This window comes from Suncus etruscus, chromosome 18, assembly GCF_024139225.1.
Source record: "Suncus etruscus isolate mSunEtr1 chromosome 18, mSunEtr1.pri.cur, whole genome shotgun sequence".
NCBI lineage: Eukaryota > Metazoa > Chordata > Mammalia > Eulipotyphla > Soricidae > Suncus > Suncus etruscus.
Genome location: NC_064865.1, coordinates 22,457,925 through 22,478,974, shown reverse-complemented (window position 1 = coordinate 22,478,974; position 21,050 = coordinate 22,457,925).

Genomic DNA, 21,050 nt, shown 5'->3' with positions numbered 1-21,050 from the left:
TGTATTAGTGTGATCTCTTCCCACTAATATAGGCCATACCTAACACATCAAATCTACCCTTAAAAAATAAAGCTCATAGATATTCTAAGTGATATTTTAGCTGTTTACAAATGTTTCCTCCTTGTAATTGAGGCAAAATTGTTTTGATAACAGTAAAACCAATTGCTTTGAGTTTTCTGTTTTCATCTATTATGTCTCCTGTCTGACTTCTTTCAAACTTGGAAACAAAAACAAACAATAACATGTCTTGAAAGGCTTGTTGCAAGTAGGAAGAGGAAACTTAAAAGGTGCTGAACAGAAAAAACAATCTCTACAAAACTCTTCCAACACACTGAAAATCAACTGTACTTATAATGATATTATTGCACTAAGTTTATAGCATAATGTCATGACCATTGTAAGCATCCCCAAATGTTTTTGCTTATCCTATTTTAAAATTTAGAAAAGCCCTCTTCACTATGAAATTAATTGTTATAATTTAAAGACTCAGAGTATATTTAACTTTATGTATAATAAATATATATATTCTGCTACTGTGTCATTAATTTTAAAGTAATTTCCAATTTTCCATTGGATACATATCTAAAATTTATCCTTTTCTCTAAAATTAAGGAAATGTAGGATCAGTTTTTGTCAAGCAGTAGCTGAAGTGGGAGCATCTTCTTAGCTCTTCCAGACAGAATTATAGAATTATAGAATGCTCCAGCATCATTCCATAATGCAGGTTCTTGAAAGTGAATTTTCCTATGATTATAGCTAGGCACAAACAATACCTGATAAATAACTAACCCCCAAAGTTGGATGCTCGGAAAATGCAGAGAATATTTTTCCTAGTTTCTTTGAAGATAATCAGTCATACCTCTTTTCTCTAATAACTAATTATTCCATTGCTTTTTAAATATTGTATTGCTTTTAGCAAAGTGATAAAGCTAATGGTTATATTTGTAACTCTTTTAAATAAAAGTAGATACTGTCAGTGATGTTATGTTTCTCCTCTTATTGCTATCAAGTCAATTAGCCTAACTGACTCAGTATGTACCTAAATCTTAGGAAGCTTCTGCAAGTCTTTGGTCACTTTTAAAATATAGTAATAGGGACCAGAGAGATAGCACAGTGGTAGGGTGTTTGCCTTGCATGCAGCCGATCCAGGACAGAAGGTGGTTTGAATCCTGGCATCCCATATGGTCCCCTGTGCCTGCCAGGAGCAACTTCTGAATACAGAGCCAGGAATAACCCCTGAGCACTGCCAGGTGTGATCCCCCCCAAAAACCCAAATAAATAAAATACAGTAATAGTTAAAATGCCAATCTTGAAATCAGTTAAAAACTTATTCCTTTCTTTCAGTTCTATCTTCAAGAATAGATTTGAGTGTAAATTTTATAGCTTGGTGCAACTCCTCCTTTACTCCCTTCCTTTACTTACCAATGTTCTTGGAGAAGGAGATGTCAGGGAGATACTAATGATCAGGCTCATCACATGCTGATGGTGGCCACCATATTAAGGTCTCCTTTGATGTTGTGCTATTGCTGATGATGGTCCACATGGTGGTAACAAGGTGACATATTATGCAAGATTAGTCTTCTTTGACTATTGCTCCCTGAAGCTGATGTCCAATCAGAAATGTTCTGCATGTAAATCAAGCACAAAGGAACTATATACAGGAAGAACAAACAACAGTTTAAAACATCGTAATCTTTTTTCAGTGTTGTCAAGGGTCCAACTGGAATTAATATACTGCATCATAGCAATATGCATGTTTCCTAGTAATCATAACAGTGGTTTATGCCCAAAAGAACTTCCCCAGAAGGAATATGCCCTCGTTAACCTTATCAAATATGTGTGCTTGTTTCATATGATCTTGATGTCCAGTCTCAGGAAGTCATAGGAATTGCATATGTCCTACTTTGTTTCCCTCCTAAAATCATAGAGAACTGAGACAGTTTAGGAATCAGTTGTCCCCATTCTATCCCCATAGAAACTATGATTTTTATTGTTGTCTTAGAATAAACAAAATGTGGTCTATAAAAAGGTATCATATTGATATTTACATATATTACCAAAATATAGAGAAATACTGACAAACTTAGGTAGAAAATGCATAAGTATAAGCATAATTCATGCATAATAAATGCTCTGTTATACTTCAAGTGAAACACCAGAATGATTGTATTCTGAAAATCGACAAAGCCTTGGATGGATATGCAAGCATTCTTTACTGCTAGCAACTCTAATGCCTATTATACATCACCTTGGAAGTTTGCTTCCTTAGAAAGGATAAAGAGACTTGAGTGAACAGGTCTGAATAATGCCATGATAGTTGATTTTTACCTAATCCTCTTTTAATATAGTCTAAAGATAGGAGCATTGACTATAAGTAGACCATTTTTATAATCTCTTGTGATGTTGAAAAAAATTGTTCTCATTGACTATCTCTTTAAATCTGAGATCATAACAATGTGAATGAATAAGGGAAGTAGAAAGCCTGTCTCAAATACAGGCAGGGGAAGGTAGGGAGGTGGTAGATTTGGGGCATTGGTGATGAGAATGTTGCACTGGTGAAGGGACGTGTGCTTTATATGACTGAAACCCAACTACAATCATGTTTGTAATCAAATTGTATAAATAGATATATTAAATAAAAATATATTAAAAATGAATATATTATTGAGACTTTGAGAATAAAAAACTGAGATCAAATATCCTCAAACTTCAATGTGCATGCTTATAATTTGGGGGATATTAATAAAACACAGACCCTGATTCATCTGAACTGGGGGAGGGGCTTTAACCATCTCTCAAAAATGGTGCTGCTCCTAGCACATGGTTTGCAATTAGTTGTGTCCCTTTGACCACCACGGATATTGACCACCATTACATTATACTTCTGAAGTACAAGGACACACAGACCAGCATAGTACAAAAGGAAGGATGCATGTTTTTCTTTCAGTCTTCTTTACAATCTGTTCCTTTTTGCTGTTATTTTAAGAAAGACACTTAAACTAGTCAGAAGGTGAAGCAAAACAAAAGCCTAGTGATAACCATATTTGCTGTAGAAGACTGAGATAATACTAGCCTCTTTTCTTTTAAACTCCAGTATTGATTTTTCAAATACAGGTGAACATATGTACACACCAACATACTACAAATTAAGGAGCCTGAGCTCTTAACAGACATGTTTTTATAGTATATTTGTTAATCAAAAGGAAATTTAACATGTATTGTTAAACTTCAGGGCACTGCTGTACATACATAACTAGAAAAAATGTTTTTTTTCTATCGTAATTTAGCTATATTTTCTTAGGTAGAAAATTATTTGAGAATTCTATGTATTAAAGAGATGAACAACTCAACAAAATGTTCTTGGAACATTCAGGCAGGACAATTCCCACGGTTTTTCTACCAATTAAAGACTGACTAGATTTGGGGGAAACTCTGATAATAGACTATTGAACCAAAGAAAATGCATTGATGTTCCACTAATCCAAGCATTTAAAATGCCTCCAGAGTACCTCAGAGAGCTGGTTCTTCTCCCTATGAGGATTTTACCCTGATTAACCCAATTTTTATTTGTTCTTTATGCTTTTCTTTCCTTTCTTCCTTTATATTAATGTGCTTCTGAGGTTAAATGAGGATTCAAGTCACAGAATTTAGTCTTTTCTTTCCGATTTCTGATATAATTTGGTCGTAAGTTCCCTGTACACTCAGCGCCATCTCTGGTCATAAACTGGAACTGCAAGCCACAAAAAAACGTATGTATCTTTTGTGGGTTCACTGTTAATCTATAATGTTTGGTCTCTGAATTCTAAAGAATTTGGTGATGACTCTCTTTCATATCCTTAATCTTTGAATACCTAGTACCTAAATATTTTTATAAAATTCTTAGTCCTCAATAAAAACGGGAAATATCACTGAGATCCAATTAATGTATTTGAGGGAAGATGCATTTAGTGCCAAGTAAATATTGAAATGGATTTTTGAAACATTCTCAAAGACTGAAATGTTTCAGGTACACTTATTTTACAAGATACCTTATGTATTCATGTAAACTAACTTAGCAAGTATTTCACTCATTTTGCATGTTCACTACTGTATTTGTGTGTTATAATATTATCTGACATTTTGTTTAGTATTTTCTCTAATTTCCTGAAATTTTATCATTTTCCTTCTCTTTTCCAACTCCTCTTTCCCCTTCTTTCTTCAACAACCTCTCTCTCAGTCTTGATCTAAAACAATATATGTAGAAAAACTTTGCCTAAATATTCAAAATGAAAACACTTTATTAAATTAAATTTAATTAGTTAAATTTATTATTTATTAATCAAGTATAAATGAAATTGTTGTATCTACTACAGATTCTGTTCAAAGGAGAAAAAAGTTATTTTTTTATTTCAGAATGTTTTTGATGAACTAGATAAAATCTGTATATGCATAAATAGGTGCATATTATTGTTATTCCCTTCCTGTTGCTAAAAATATAGTAAGAAAGAATGAAAGTAATAACTACAAAGAATCAAAATATTAAGCCTGATCTTGCTTTAAGAGTAGTTACTAGAAAATGTTTACCAGAATTCCAGCCAAAATAATAAAAATGATTTTCTGTTTAAATAAAATATGAGAAAGTGGGAGAAGGAAGAAAGAAAGAAAGAAAGAAAGAAAGAAAGAAAGAAAGAAAGAAAGAAAGAAAGAAAGAAAGGAAGGAAGGAAGGAAGGAAGGAAGGAAGGAAGGAAGGAAGGAAGGAAGGAAGGAAGGAAGGAAGGAAGGAAGGAAGGAAGGAAGGAAAATGTAGAGGGAAGTGTAGGGGGTAGTGTGGAAAGGGAAATGGGATACTTGGCAGTAAATACTTATTGGTGAAGAGTGTTTGACATTGTATGGCTGAAACTTAATAATGAACAACTTATTACTGTGTTTCTCATGGTGATGCAATTAAAAATTAATAAAACATATATCTACAGCTTAACAAAATAATTGTCTTCTCTAAAAATGAATTTTATTTTGGTTTTAGTTTTAAAACATGGCAGTCTTTGTGGGGCTTATTCTTGACTCTGCTCAGTGATTTTTATAGGAAAAAAACAAGGATTAAACCAGGTCAGCGACATGCAAAGCAGTGGTTCATTAATCTCTACACTCTCTTACTAGCTCTCCCTCAAAACAATTTATTATGCTAAACACCAGCATAAGTTGTAAAATATGGTATGTCAGATCAATTTAAAATGTCATTAGAATAAGAAGAAACAGTTGCCATATTTTCACAGTATTAAAAGGTAATATAAAAAATCTGTATTTCAAGAACAGGTAAATTTTCTAGGAAATAAGACATTTGCAAGAATGTATGGTCAATTTCAATGTATAGTGAATGAAATCTGCTATTTTTTCAAGTTTTCTTTTATATCCTTATATTCTGGCATTCTCAATAAGAAAATAAAATTCCAAAACAACTTTTAGTCTCCCTTCGCCCCACCCGACCCCCGCCTGTACTCTAGACAGGCTCTCCATTTTCCTCATACATTCTCATTATTAGGACAGTTCAAAATGTAGTTATTTCCCTAACTAAACTCATCACTCTTTGTGGTGAGCTTCCTGAGGTGAGCTGGAACTTCCAGCTCTTTTCTCTTTTGTGTCTGAAAATTATTATTACAAGGGTGTCTTTCATTTTTCTTAAAACCCATAGATGAGTGAGACCATTCTGCGTTTTTCTCTCTCTCTCTCTCTGACTTATTTCACTCACCTGAATAGATTCCGTGTACATCCATGTATAGGAAAATTGCATGACTTCATCTCTCCTGACAGCTGCATAATATTCCATTGTGTATATGTACCACACTTTCTTTAGCCATTCGTCTGTTGAAGGGCATCTTGGTTGTTTCCAGAGTCTTGCTATGGTAAATAGTGCTGCAGTGAATATAGGTGTAAGGAAGGGGTTTTTGTATTGTATTTTTGTGTTCCTAGGGAATATTCCTAGGAGTGGTATAGCTGGATCGTATGGGAGCTCGATTTCCAGTTTTTGGAGGAATCTCTATATCGCTTTCCATAAAGGTTGAACTAGACAGCATTCCCACCAGCAGTGGATAAGAGTTCCTTTCTCTCCACATCCCCGCCAACACTGTTTATTCTCATTCTTTGTGATGTGTGCCGTTCTCTGGGGTGTGAGGTGGTATCTCATCGTTGTTTTGATTTGCATCTCCCTGATGATTAGAACAACTTTTAGATTTGCATCTCAATAATTCCATTTATTACTGACATCTTTTTACTTTGTGAAGTTAAAGACACAACAAAGAATAATAAAGAAAAATCAGAAGATGGTAACTAAAAATACAGAGGGACATCTCCACCAAATATGAAAATAATCCAAACAATATTAAGATTTTTTTTTTGTTTTTAGGCCACACCCAGTTATGCTCAGGGGTTACTGTTGGCTATGCGCTCAGAAATTGCTCCTTGCTTGATGGACCATATGGGACTCCGGGGAATCGAACAGTGGTCTGTCCTAGGCCAGCCGAGTGCAAGGCAAATGTCCTACTGCTGCGCCACTGCTCTAGCCCCAGAATCTATTTTTTTTAATGTGGGCTTTGCACATTGTTCAGACAGAGCTATAAGGGAAAAATAAGCATTCTAAAACTCCTACACAAATAATTTTTTCTAGAACCATTTTAAATTTTTGTTTGCATTTTAGCTTTTAATGTTTGTTTCTTACTTAGTGCTATCAAGTAAACATTTGGACAAACAATAAAATTAGACTCATTTGTTATGCAATAGCACAAGCATCACATGCACGAGTAATTTAAATTGTCAAGTCATATTGCTATTAGAAGAAAAATTGCATGAATTACTCTATAACCTAAAATAAATTCAAATAGAACCAACCATTTGTTGATGAGCTTTTTACTTTCACTCATAAATAAGGACTATGCAAATTAAAATTACACCACAAGAGCATTTCTCACTTAAACATTGTCTCTTCACAAAAGTAAAATAGGAGGCACTTTTATCTTTTTTTTTTTTTGGTTTTTTGGGCCACACCCGTTTGATGCTCAGGGGTTACTCCTAGCTAAGAGCTCAGAAATTGCCCCTGGCTTGGGGGGACCATATGGGACACCGGGAATTGAACCACGGTCCTTTCTTGGCTAGCACTTGCAAGGCAAACATCTTACCTCTAGTGCCACCTCACCAGCCCTGACACTTTTGTCTTTAAAATGCAACTTAGAACAATCACTATGAAGAAAAAAATTAAAACATCTAGTCAAATTGCATAAAATTTATCTTTTGACTTAGCAGCCTGAATTGATATTGGACTTATCTCACAGATAAAATAGAAAAAAAAGTGGAGGACCTCTAAAATAAGACAGCATCACACTAACATTTTTAGAATAATTTAAACATACATCAGTAGGAAACTTGCTAAATCACATTATATACCCCCACAAAAAATGTCTACATAAATATTAATACAAATCAGAAGTATCCCTATGAAAACTAGGAATCAATCTCAGAGTAATGTGCTTAAGCTAAGAGGAAAAAAGTGAAAAAAGTTAGAATAGTATTGTATAATTTATCCTTAAAAATAAAGTTATGTGGGCCAGGAGAGATAGCACAGCGGTGTTTGCCTTGCAAGCAGCTGATCCAGGACCAAAGGTGGTTGGTTCAAATCCTGGTGTCCCATATGGTATCCTGTGCCTGCCAGGAGCTATTTCTGAGCAGACAGCCAGGAGTAACCCCTGAGCACCACCGGGTGTGGCCAAAAACCAAAAATATAAATAAATAAATAAATAAATAAATAAATAAAAATAAAGTTATGTATGAGTCAGAGAGTTAACTCAAGTACTTTATCACATGCATAGTAAACGCAAGACTTTGCTTTCAATTCCATTCTAGAGCATGGTTGCTAGAGCACCAGTGTGACATGGTGACCCGAAGCATTACAAAATATGAGTATCAAGTTATCAGAACCACCCATCAGGCCTAGCTTTGTCAGGATTGGTCCCAGAACCTGGAGAATCCCTGCAATAATCCCTATCCAAAAAAAATTTTAGTGAGTAAAAAAATAGTCATATGCACAATTATATTATTCAGATAATAATATATAAAATGCATGTTTAAAGACAAATTTATATGCTTAAAAATAAAGTTGAACACTAGACTTATCTAAATATAATGTAACTAACATAATTTTAGATGTTCCTTCAAGACAAGCATTCTATTTCTCTCACTCAGTACCATTGTCATGATAATTGTCAGTGTAGTTATTTCTTTAACTGCACTCACCACTCTTGGTGGTAAGCTTCATGTCATGGGCAGTCCTTCTAGCCTTCATCTCTATTGTCTCTGAGTGTTATTGAAATACTGTCTTTTATTTTTCTTAATTCCCACACATGAGTGAGACAATTCTCTGTCTATCTCTCTCCCTCTGGCTCATTTCACTCAGCATAATAGTTTCCATGTTTATCCAGACATAGAAAAAATTTATGACTAATTTATCCTTATAGCTGTATAATATTCCCTGTTATATATATTCATATATATTCCCTGTTATATATACCAGAGCTTCTTTTCCCACTCATCTATTGTCAGGCATCTGGGTTGTTTCTCATTCTAGGTATTATAAATAGCGTTGAAATGAATATAGGCATGCAGAGGCCATTTTTGTATTATGTTTTTGTCTTCCTAGTGTATATTCCTAGGAGTGGTATAGCTATATCAAATGGGAGCTTAATTTCCAGTTTTTTTGAGGAATATCCATATTGTTTTACAGAAAAGCTAAACTAGACAGCATCACCATGAGCAGTGAACAGTTTCTTTCTTCCTACATCCCCTCCAGCACTGATTTCTCTCTCTTTATTTTTTTTTTGTGACGTGTGCCAGTCTCTGTGACATGAGATGGTACCTCATTGTTGTTTAGATTTGCATCTCCATGATGATTATAATGTGGAGCATTTTTCCATGTGCCTCTTGATCATCTGAATTGTCTCTTTTAGGAAGTCTCTATTTATATCTTTTCGCCATTTTTTATGGGGTTATATCTTTTTCTTGTTAATTTCTTTTGGTTTCTTGTATATCTTAGATATTAGACCCTTATTTGATGGATATTGGGTGACCCCTCTCACCATTCCTATTTAATATAGTACTGGAAGTACTTGCAAGAGCAATTAGGCAAGAAAATGATACGAATGGCATACAGATAGAAAAGAAAGAAGTCAAGCTCTCACTGTTTGAGATGACATGATACTATATTTAGAAAACCCTAAAAACTCTATCAAAAACTTCTGGAAACAATAGATCCATATAGCAAAGTGGCAGGTATAGAACTAACAAACAAAAATCAATGGCCTTCTTACAAACAAATAAGGATAGAAAAGAAATGGACATTAAAAAAACAATACCATTCAACAATAGTGCCACAGAAACTCAAATTACTTGGAGTCAACTAAATGGTGAAGGACCTATACAAAGAAAACTACAAAACACTGCTTCAAGGAATAAAAGAGGACACAAGAAATGGAGGCACATACCCTGTTCATGGATTGGAAAGATTAACTTCATTAAAATTGTACAAATTTAATGCTATTCCTCTAAGGATACCCAAGTGAAACACAAACAAAGCAAGGAAAGCCTCTTCAACAATCGGTGTTGGGAAAACTGGTCAGCCACATGCAAATAAGTAAATTTGGACCTCCATCTAACACCATGCACAAGGGTCAAATCCAACTGGATTAAAGACCTGGAATCATAAGGTATATAAAAGTATATATCTTATATATGTAGTGTTAAAACGTTCCATAACATTGAAACTAAATGAATCTTCAAGAAGAAATCGCCATTGTCCAAAGAAGTGGAAGAAAAGATAAACAAATGGGGCTACATTAAGCCTAGAATCCTCTGCACCTCAAAGGAAATAGTGGTTTTAGAACTGTAAATATTTTCTTTAAAATAAATTTTTAGTTTTTAATATCTCTTAAAAATCAAGACACTGAACAAAATACCCTGTGTCATTATATGATATAGCCACATGGAAAATAACTGTACCAAGTGACTTCAAATACATTAGAGAATGTGTTTTATATGTATATATATATATATAGTTGACACAAAATGTATTTGTACTGCTTAAATTATATTCTATTCTATATTCAAAGATAGAGCAACACAAAATTGAAAATAAGAAAAATAAAATTTGAGGAAGTTGGAAATCCATCTCTTATGAGATAGTCCATAGTATTCAGAAATTATTAAAATATTTTGATGGTATTATTGATATTTGCCTTTGAAGAATTACTTTTGTAGGTTGTAATTTTAAGCATTTATGATGATGTATTACTATGAATGGAAATAGTTCAAAATAATGCAGAAAGGATAAGGTGTACTGAAAATTATTGACCATGAGTTAGTAGTTGGAAACCATTAATGGTTAGATAGGATATCTGTACACTTTTCAATTTACTCTTTATTTAAATTGTACACTTAAAATTATAAGGACAATGTACCTGGTTGGCTTGAGCAACAGCTGAAAATTAAATTATAAGTTAAGTAAAAGTTTCTTGAAGAGTAGAATTATATTAAATTAATGAGTTAATGAGTAGATTAATTTAATGAGTAGAATTATAATTGAAATCTCTACACAGTATGATCTAATCTTTTTGAGGGAAGAGGGTGTAGGAGTTGCAGCACCTATCTGTGTTCAGGTTTACTCCTGACTCTGTAGAACTCCTGGTAGAGTTCAGGGTGCAAAGGATTAAACCTTTATTGACTATGAGCAAGAAGAGTCCCTATTTGCTCTTACTTTCCAGACCCCAAAAGGTCCGATCTTGAAGCATTTGAGTCCTAAGTAAATATTTTAAGGGAAACAGATTTAAAACTAAGCTAAAACTTAACACCACTATATTGCACTTACTTAGAAAGCAACTATAAGGAAAATCAACTGAAATAAGAAAAATAATTGTAGAGCAAGTTGTTCCCATAATTGCAAGGGAAGTCAGAAATAAAATTGGCAGGAGGTAGCAATAAAATACGGTAAAAATTTACAGAAAATGTCTAAAACAATATTCAGAGCTTGTTTTATTTTTCACCTGCTTGAATAAAGATATAATTTAAATAAAATCAATTTTAGGGTTTGGAGATTCTTAACATATCTTGGCCTAATGCTCTGCCTGGGTATTGCAAAACAAGAACTATGAATCATGAACAAAAGATAATTCTGACACCAGTGTCCACTTAGAACATCAGTCACAGAACACAGTTCTTTGAACCATGCAAATAATTCTCTGTGTGATGGTAAATAGACATTTAAATGTCTGAGTCACAAACTTGTATTCTTTATGGCACAGATAAGAGTATTTGTTTTCTATCCGAGTTTTATCCATTTACTTCAATTTTCTGAGTTTCTTTGAAAAGTCAGATTTTTAATAGCTGTCTTCTGACCTGTTCCTTCTGGTTTAATTTGAAAGTCCACATTAAATCAGTGATTCTGGGGACCCAAACAATCATACAGAGAGGATTTTAATGCATAGATTGTAACAGTCGTTTACATTGCAGTGGTCTCAGAAGCTGATAGAAATTGAGTGAAGTTAAATCAACTCTGCACCCTACTAATGATCAGAGAAAGTCTTCAGGTAATAAAACAACAGTTTGAATCATAGAGAGAGGTGATGCTCTCATTGTACCATGGCAGCAACACAGCAGTGTGAGTGACAAACCTGAAACGTGAAATCTACTTGACCAAAGAAGTAAACTGAGTCTACTTCTTAGGAATCAGTAATATTTCGAGATCTGTTTTGATCAGCATCTTTAATGTAGTGTGATGAACTAATGTGGTATAAATGCAATGTTCACTCCCCCCCTTTCTCTCTCTCTCACACACACACACACACACTTCTCCCCCCCCCCCTCTCTTTCTCTCTCTCTCTCTCACTCTGAAACAAGGAAGAGAATTTCTGCACAGATAAAAGAAATATTGACAACTTTTTTTTTATCGTTGTTATAAGCAAAGAAAAGAGCAGTGTTTTTGATTAAACAATACAATACAAACCAGAGACTTCCACATTCAGGATCACAAATAGATAACCAAATGGCACAGGCTCCTCAACTTTGTCACCCAAGAGATATTTTAAAAACTAAAGCTAAACTTAATGAAAATGCTCAGTGCTTTCATTTTTGAGCAAATTATTATAGATTATCTTTGACCCCTTTTTGATGCATTGATTTTAACATGATTATTAATTATGGTAGAATTACTTGGTTTATGATTACATTTGATGAAATTTTTGGCATAAGAATATCACATAGATACACATTTTTAGAAAAAAAAGAAATATATTTTTGATAAGAGAATAAAAAGAGTTCACATCCCACCTGGGATTTAATGTCTTAGTCCTGCAGTAAAAATACACCATTCCCTTCTTACTACCTTCAAAATAAAGATTTGACAACTTCAGATGTAACTTTCTGTTATACAAAAATTGAATGTATAAGCTTTAAATGGTCCTTAATTGATGTTAGTTGTACTTTCTTTTATATTGCCAGTGAAAGTTGCAGAAAAATATTCTCTTCTTCTAAAGTATTTCCTAGGAAAACTTGGGCACATACCCAACTCAAAGTGATTTGAAATTATAACAGATATTTAGTTTTTCATAAATAAATATTTAACATAAAAAATTAAAACACTATAAAATGTAAAGCATAGAAAAATGATTCTATAAAATATAAGGATGCAATTGCTATTTTTTTTCAAGATGCAATAGTATCTCGCAGTCACTGAATGGTCTCTACCTTACAGAGGGATGTTTTGTATGTCTTATAGTACTCTGAAAATAACTAAAAAGAACATATATCAATATCAGCTTGAATACTGTCTTTTGTATTCATTTAAAAGCTTGTTCGATTACTATCAGATAAGTAGAATTTTATCCTACAATCTGTGGAATGGTGCTTATTACGATAGAGTATTAGCCTCATATCTATGATAGTGAGAATATAAGGTTAAATTTCTCCAACTAAATCTTGAAAAATATAAATGCTATATATACTGAAGATTTCTTTATGGCTCATTTTCCTCCTGCTTAAAGGCTTAAGCTCTGCATGTCAACTGTGTAGCAAACAGCTGTTGCTAGGATGTTTCTGTTTCCATAGCAACAGACGAACTCTTCAGATACATTCCAATTTCTCTTCTCCCTAGCTACGTTTCTTCCTCTCTAAGTGAATTCAAGTCCAAATATCTAAACACAGCAAATTTTTTTGAAATAACAATGTCCTACATTTAGCATTACTGTTTATAGGGTACAGTAAGTATAGTACACTCTTGCTTTCATCCTTTAAAACGTTTCACAACTTTAATTTTTTTTTTTTTGGTGTTCAGGGTTGTTCCTAGCTTCTCATTCAGGAATCACTTATAGCTGACACTTAAAGGGGACCCTATGGGATACTGTGGATCTAACTCAGGTTGACCATGTGCAAGTCAAGAATCCTACCCTTTGTACTATCTCTCTGGCTCTCCTAAAGCTATTTAAACTGAATGTACTCCTAAAATATGGGTATTCAATTCACACCTTGAAAAATTTAAAAAATCTAAAATACTTTCTACCATATCCCATATAAAAGGTAGTAATTAATATGATGAATCACATAAGTAAAAGCAGATGATTATTTTTAGATATATGTCTGTACATATAAAATTATCTAGTCTTTTTTAAAGCATGCATAAATGTTTTAAATTTTTTATAATAGTTAAAAGAATTATTATAAAGATACACAATAACAGAGCAATAATGGCCAAAGTCAAAAGAATTGAGTTGGGAGGAAGGAGATTGGAGGTAACAATCCTGGAGGACATGGGACCTGTGGGAACTGTGATTTTAATATGATAAATGTATGAAACTATCATTAACGCTATTGTGAATAGCAGTTCCTCAATAAAGATTAAAGGAAACATTTAATACAGAACCAAAAACATATTACCTAAGTATTGACACTCTCTGACACACAGAAATGAGCCAATTCATCTTGGACTCATTTCCAACATTCACTAATTAGTCCATCCTTTGGAAGAATCTCTGGATTTTTTAAAGTTCTCCAATTCTGGGTGTAAAGTGTCCCCAGAATACCTCTAGCTGTACAGAGGTCAGCCACATGATTGCACTACAGGATCTGAAGCTATCACAACAGATCTAACCTTTCATTATATCTTTTCAGTAGTCTGGTTCAGTAATTATACTCAATCAACTAGTAGAAGTTTTCAAAGAAAATAGAGAGATAGCCAAGTTATCAACAGCATCCTGCCAAGGGGTAGACAGAGAATTTCATTGCATCTGGGAGAAATGAAGTAAAGACAGGTAGAGAATAAAATGTATATAAAGTTATATGAATAACTAATGGAGCAAATTTTTGGAACAAACCCTCATTTTGAGATCACAAATGAGAAACTATTTCTTTGTTTTTAATAAATTCATACTTGAGTTTAATATAAATACTGATTAGCTATATGGTGTCTTCCATGCAAGAAGCATTTTTATTTCTCTTAGGCATATATCTGTTGAAGAGTTAGGAGAAAGAGCACCTGTGCTTCATGTGTCTATGACAGAAGTATATTGATTGGTTAAAGAAGTAAATATAAAGTTTATTAACACTTTATGTAAATGCATTAATTTTATATTATGTATAGGGCACCAGGAAGAATACTTACTAGAGAAAATAAATAGCAACACCAACACAGGAAATAATCCACACATGGTTAGAAAGATAAAATAGGTTCAGGAATTTCCACATCAAGCTATCTGCCAGCAGGCAAAGATATCAATGAACAGGGGCGGGTGAGGAAAGCGCTAGCCAAGGAAGGACCACGGTTTGATCCCCCGGTGTCCCATATGGTCCCCCCAAGCCAGGGGCAATTCCTGAGCACTTAGCAAGGAGTAACCCCTGAGCATCAAACGGGTGTGGCCCGAAAAACAAAAAAAAAAGATATCAATCAACAGACAACCTAACTGTGAAAAATAAACCAAAAGCAGTTTCTCTCTGAGACATGAGACCTTTATTGGGAAGCAAAAGACCATGCCCTAGAGTGGATATCTGGTAGAGCAAAGGACCACTCCAGAAGTACTTCCAGCAAAGAAGAATTATCTTGATTAGAATGAAAATGAGTGACTCCAATATCTCTCCTTCTTAATGTTATAGAAAATGCAGAAATATGAGATAAAATTAAGTAATAATAAAGTAATTGTTCCAAAGTTTTATTAAAAAGTGTGTAAGCCGCTATCTAAAAGAAAAAAAAGTGGCAGGATTTTGAATAGGTGCAGAGAAAGATGGAGGAAATATACAGAAAAATACGTTAGCCTAACAGCAGGGTATCATTACCCATTAAGCATCCCGTCATAACATCTCCGCTCCAGGCATAATAAATCATCTAACCCAAAAGTCTTTCTTTTTTTTTTTTTTTTGGTTTTTGGGTCACACCCGGCAGTGCTCAGGGGTTATTCCTGGCTCCAGGCTCAGAAATTGCCCCTGGCAGGCACAGGGGACCATATGGGATGCCGGGATTCGAACCGATGACCTCCTGCATGAAAGGCAAACGCCTTACCTCCATGCTATCTCTCCGGCCCCAGCCAAAAGTCTTTCTTCATGATCCAGAGAAAGGTTTTCTTAATCACAGTTTGTGCAGTCATACATCAGTAATTTTCTAATTGCTGGTTTTTGCGCAGTTCCTATGTCAAAGTTTGGGTGCCAAGAAGTATCTTCTGGCATCATTTCATTGTTAGGTAGCATGGCAGGAAAACCCTCTGTAAGGTGAGCCCTTGCCTCCAACTTCCTTTTTCCCTAATCTCTTCCCTTAAGATGTAAAAAAAAAATCTAGATTACAAGACCTCCCTCCACCCTGGTGGGTGGGGTTCTGAATACTAAAAAAAGGATTCTGTCTTTGGGCTCAAGAGAATGAGCACATGGCATAGGCAGCACATGGAGAGGCTGCACATGGCAGAGAGAGGCCATGAAACAAAAAGACTAATTCCAATAACTCACTGGCTTGGTGTATTATTTCTCTGCTGCTACTCTGCTTTATCAGACCCATCTGCCTGAGAGGTTAGAAACACGTTACCTGGAGTGGTCTCTCCAACTCATAGATCTATTTTTATTTTACAGTTCACCATGAAAGCAAGTGTCTGCTGTTTCCAAGTCTCCAGGGTGTCTTATGAACCACCCAGGAGCAAGTCAGTGCCAGCATTAGGGCCTTCTCTCGAAGAAGGTTGATATCTGGTGATGGTGCAGAAATAACTAGAGAAATAACTACACGAACAACTATCATGACAAGGGTAGTGAGTGAGAGAAATAGAATGCTTGTCTCGAATATAGGCAGAGGATGGAGGAGTTCGTAATTATGGTGCTTAAATAAGAATATTATTAGATAATTATTTTTTAAAAAGAACAATCACTGGGGCTAGCGAGATAGGGTGTTTCTCTTGCACGTGGCTAACCCAGGGCAGAATTGGGTTCGATCCCTGGAGTCCCATATAGTCCCCTGAGCCAGGAATAATTTCTGAGCTCATAGCCAGGAGAAACCTCTGTCACTGGGTGTGCCCCAAACTATATATATATATATATATATATACAATATATATACAATAAAAAGAACAATCACTATTGAATAAATTAATATGGTAATCAAAATATTTCTTAAAAACAAAAGTTAGGCCCAGAGGAATTCACTAATGAAATCTTTTTAACCTTCCAGGAAAACTTGTGGCCTATACTTTTTAGGCTCTTCTGAAAATTGAAGAAAAAGAAAAACTCACAAGTAGTTTTATAAAGCTAACATCCCCCTGATATAAAAAGCAGATAAAAATACCACCAAAAAAGAGAACAACAGACCAATATCCCTGATGAACGCAGATGTAAAGATCCTCAAAAGAATTAAGGAGCTGGAACAGTGACGTAAGTGCCTTGCATGTGTTAACCTAGGATGGATCAAGGTTTGATCCCTTGATATCTGATATGGTTCCCCAAGCCTGGAGCGATTTCTGAGCACATAGCCAGGTTACTCCCTGAGCATCACCGAGTGTGGCCCAAAAACCAAAATAGGAAAGAAAAATCCTATCAAATAGGATCCAACACCTCATCAAGAAATCAAAGTATTTGAGTTCTTCATAAAAATGAAAATAATAATAATGAATAAAAATGACTAACAAATAAACTTCAGAGTTATTACTGTCCTTTACCATCCACTCATTGTATTCCAACCTATTCTCTTAATGATATTTAAGATGATATATGATAGGGAAAGTGAGTGAATGAGCTATGTTAACATTCTAATGTAATCAATTATGTAGATATGAACAAGTTTGAAAGCTTGTAAAGTTATTTGCTCAGTACGATATTTTGATTCTGAAGCAAGGAAAACTAGAATTTTATATTCTCTTGGGAGCTATATTTCTTTTCTCAGTATTCTTTGTTTTCCTTAAATATATTGTCAACTTAATTTCATTCTAAATTTTGAAATGACATGAGAATTTCTACTTCAGAAAATGGCCTATAAAAAAATCTCTGATTGCCCTGGGAGTTAGGTTTTGTGATATTATTCTGATATCTCTAACATAGTTTAGAATTTCCAGGCAGGACATAAAGTCATTACCTTTAAGAATAGGAAATCTTGACTTCTACCAGGGAAGGCTCTAAAGCTGCTTTGGCATCAAATTGCTCCAGAGTGGGTTTGTATGACACCCTGATGCCTTGCTAACATCAACAACCTGCTTTCAGGCAGGATTTTCTGCATTGCCACCTAACGGTGAGATGAAACCAAAAAATGCTCCTTGTCTCTTTGTCTTTGACATAGAATCTGTACAAAACCAGGATCTCGAACTACAGAAACCTGATTATGAAAACGTGAGTCGTGAGTGTAAAGAACTTTTACTGGGACCACAGAAAAAGACTTTGGGGTTAAACAACTTAGTATGCAGGAAGCCTGTAATTGGTCATATGCCAGGATGCTTCATGCGTAAGTTCTCCCTGTTTTTAGGCTAAAGGTTTTTTTTATTTTCACCATATTGTGTGGTGCCTATTCAAAAAAAGGAAAAGAAAAAAGAAAGGAAAAAAACTGCCAATACACACATTTTTATTGTATTTATTTTATGTCTTATCTCTCAAATTGGGGCTCCTGCCTTTTTATTAAACCTTAGGATGCAGGTTATTTTATTTTAACACACATTCCTGCATTTTACAATAAAACTAAGAGGAAAGGAATAAAGAAAGGCTGGGAATGAGGGGCCAGGTGGTCTTGGATGCATTGACAAAAAAATAAATGACAGAACTAAATATCTATGCCAACATCAATGATAGAATCAAAGTCCTTAACTTAAACAATCTAAACTTAAATAGGCCCGTTACACTGGCAGTTCAAGAGGCAAAGACTGGTGGAATAGGATGCACTCTGGGTTCATTGGTGGAGGGAATTTGACATTGGTAGTTGGAAATGTCCTGATTAATTGCATATCTGAAATTCAACTACTAAGGACTCTGTAGATAAAAATTGTTTCAATAAAATAAAAAATTTTAAAACAAATAGGAAATCTTGGAACTACATAATTTTGGACAAATGTTTAACTAATGCTTTGCTATGACTCATTTTCTCTAATTGGGATATCAATATATTCTCTTTATAGCCTGGACTAGTCTTATTCACTAATAATAAGAAAATGATCAGAAAGATGTAGAGTGGAAGGCACTTACCATGCATATAGTCTACAAGGGTTTGATTCCAGGCACAATCTTTAGCCCCTTTAGAATATTTAAGAATGATCCCTGAACACAACCAGGAGTACATGTAACCCCAGAAAAGTGCCTGGTGTGATCGCCGTATATTTTTAAAAAAGGAAAGAAAAGAGAAAAAGACAGAAAAAAACCACAATGTGCTCTAATGATGCATTAATAAAGACCACATTTTTAAATGCTGAATTGCTATCACAGTAAAGATCTAACTCAAAATATACTGAAAGGTAAGTGTTTTATGGTAACCAATTTTAATTTTTCCATTACATGGTTCAGTAGCACATAAAATACAGCCAGGGACAAAGAAATAGGTCAACAGGCTATATGCACGCATGGAACTTTGATTTGATTTCACCACCCTTGTTCCTTGAGTAACACTTAAATTAATTCTGAGTACCTCACACAGAATTGCTTTGGACACTACCAGATGTGCTCCTGATAATTAAAAAGAAATTGCATTCAAATGTCAACAATACTTTTTTGGATTGCTCATATAACTTATTTGTTAGAAGGGGAGAATGCTGTATTTTTTTAATTTTATCTTTAATGATTTTTAAAAATATATAAATGTTATGCTCTGGAAATGAGCTTTTATGTACCTTATCATGGATATTACCAGGCTCAGTATTCTTTCCAGATTAATTAAAAAAACAGATAAAGAATTTCTATATAAATCCCACTTCAATGTAGAAGCAGTTAAAAACTACCTAAAGTAAATGAATATTATAACTTATTTTTTAAACTAAAGATGGTGTCTTCTTCCTGTTGTCTTCCTTTCTTCTTTCCTCCCTTCCTTTCTTCTATACTCCCTTCCTTTCTTTCCTCCTTTCCTTCCTCTTTTCCTTCTTCCCTTCTTTTCTTCCTCCTTTTCTTTCTCCCTTCTTTCCTTCCTCCTTTTCTTCCTTCTTTCCTTCCTCCCTTCTTTCTTTTCTTCCTCCCTTTCTTTCTACCTACCTTCCTTCTTCCCTTCCTTTCTTCTTTCCTTCCTCTCTTCCTTCCTTCCTTCCTCCTTTTTTTGTACCTGCCTTCTTCTCTTCCTTCCCCCTTCTTGCTCCCTTTTTTCTCCCTTCCTTTCTTCTTTCCTTCCTTCCTTCTTTCCTTCCTTCCTTCCTCCCTTTCTTCACTTCCTTCCTCCCTCTTTCCTTTATTCTTCCCTCCTTCCTCCCATTCTTCATTCCTTCTTTTGTCCTTTTCCCTTCCTTTCTTTTTTCTTTCTTCTTCCATCTCCCTCCCTCCCTCTCTCCTTCCCTCCCTCCCTCCCTCCCTTCCTTCCTTCCTTCCTTCCTTCCTTCCTTCCTTCCTTCCTTCTTTGTTTCCTTCCTTCCTTCTTTGTTTCCTTCCTTCCATGTTCTTCCTGTTCTCTATTGGGGTTTCTGCTGTCTAAAGAATAGTAGCTCTAAGAATGTGTATGTTCTATTGTCTTTGTAAGGGTTCCTTCTGCCTAATCCAGTTTTGAGATTGTGTCCTTAACCAGCAACATAATTTCTCTCTTTAAATGAAAGGGAAGTGGATGCAGGTCATCAGGTGACTGTATGCCTAAGTGGGATTTTTCTCCTCAATTGGCCACTCCTGAAATTCTTTGTGTTTCAATTGACCTCTGGCCTTGATACTCTGAGGTAAAAATCCTCCAGAGAAACAGCTGGATTCCTCTAAATCACTTTTAAATTGTCAAATTCTTTTCAGATGCATATTTCTCCCTGTGATTCAACCTTATGTTCTGTAGTATAAAACACCTGACATTTTTATATGTAGAACTCACTTCTGAAATATGACTAAAGTAATGAAAAATTAATTTCATAGTTAGCATCATCAGTGGAGAAATGAATTAAATGATCACAAAAATATATAAAAATAATAAAGGTAAAAGAATCAAAGTAGATATGAGTAGAAAACTGCATTTTGTAAATTAACAAACCTTAAGCATTTAACAGACATAGATATTGACTTTAAATGACATACAATCCAGCAGTCAGTTCTATTATTTATTCTTTTAAAATATTCTCTATATATCCACAGCTTATTTTAGTTTTATTTCTCAAAAAATAATTACAACTGAGACTACAACAATTAATAAAAATAGTATGATAGTGAACAGAAAGAGGATATTAGTTCCACTGGTGCAAAATAGATTTGTCAAAAGGACTCTTACAGATATCTGTTCCTGGAAATTGTGTTCAAAAAGATAATCATAATCATAGAAATGCTAACCTAAAACAACAATTTCTTAAAATATCTCAGCTATAATACAATTTGGGTTCTTTTTATAAAATAAACCACAAATTTCTATAGCATATATAGTATTTTATCTTCATTTTAC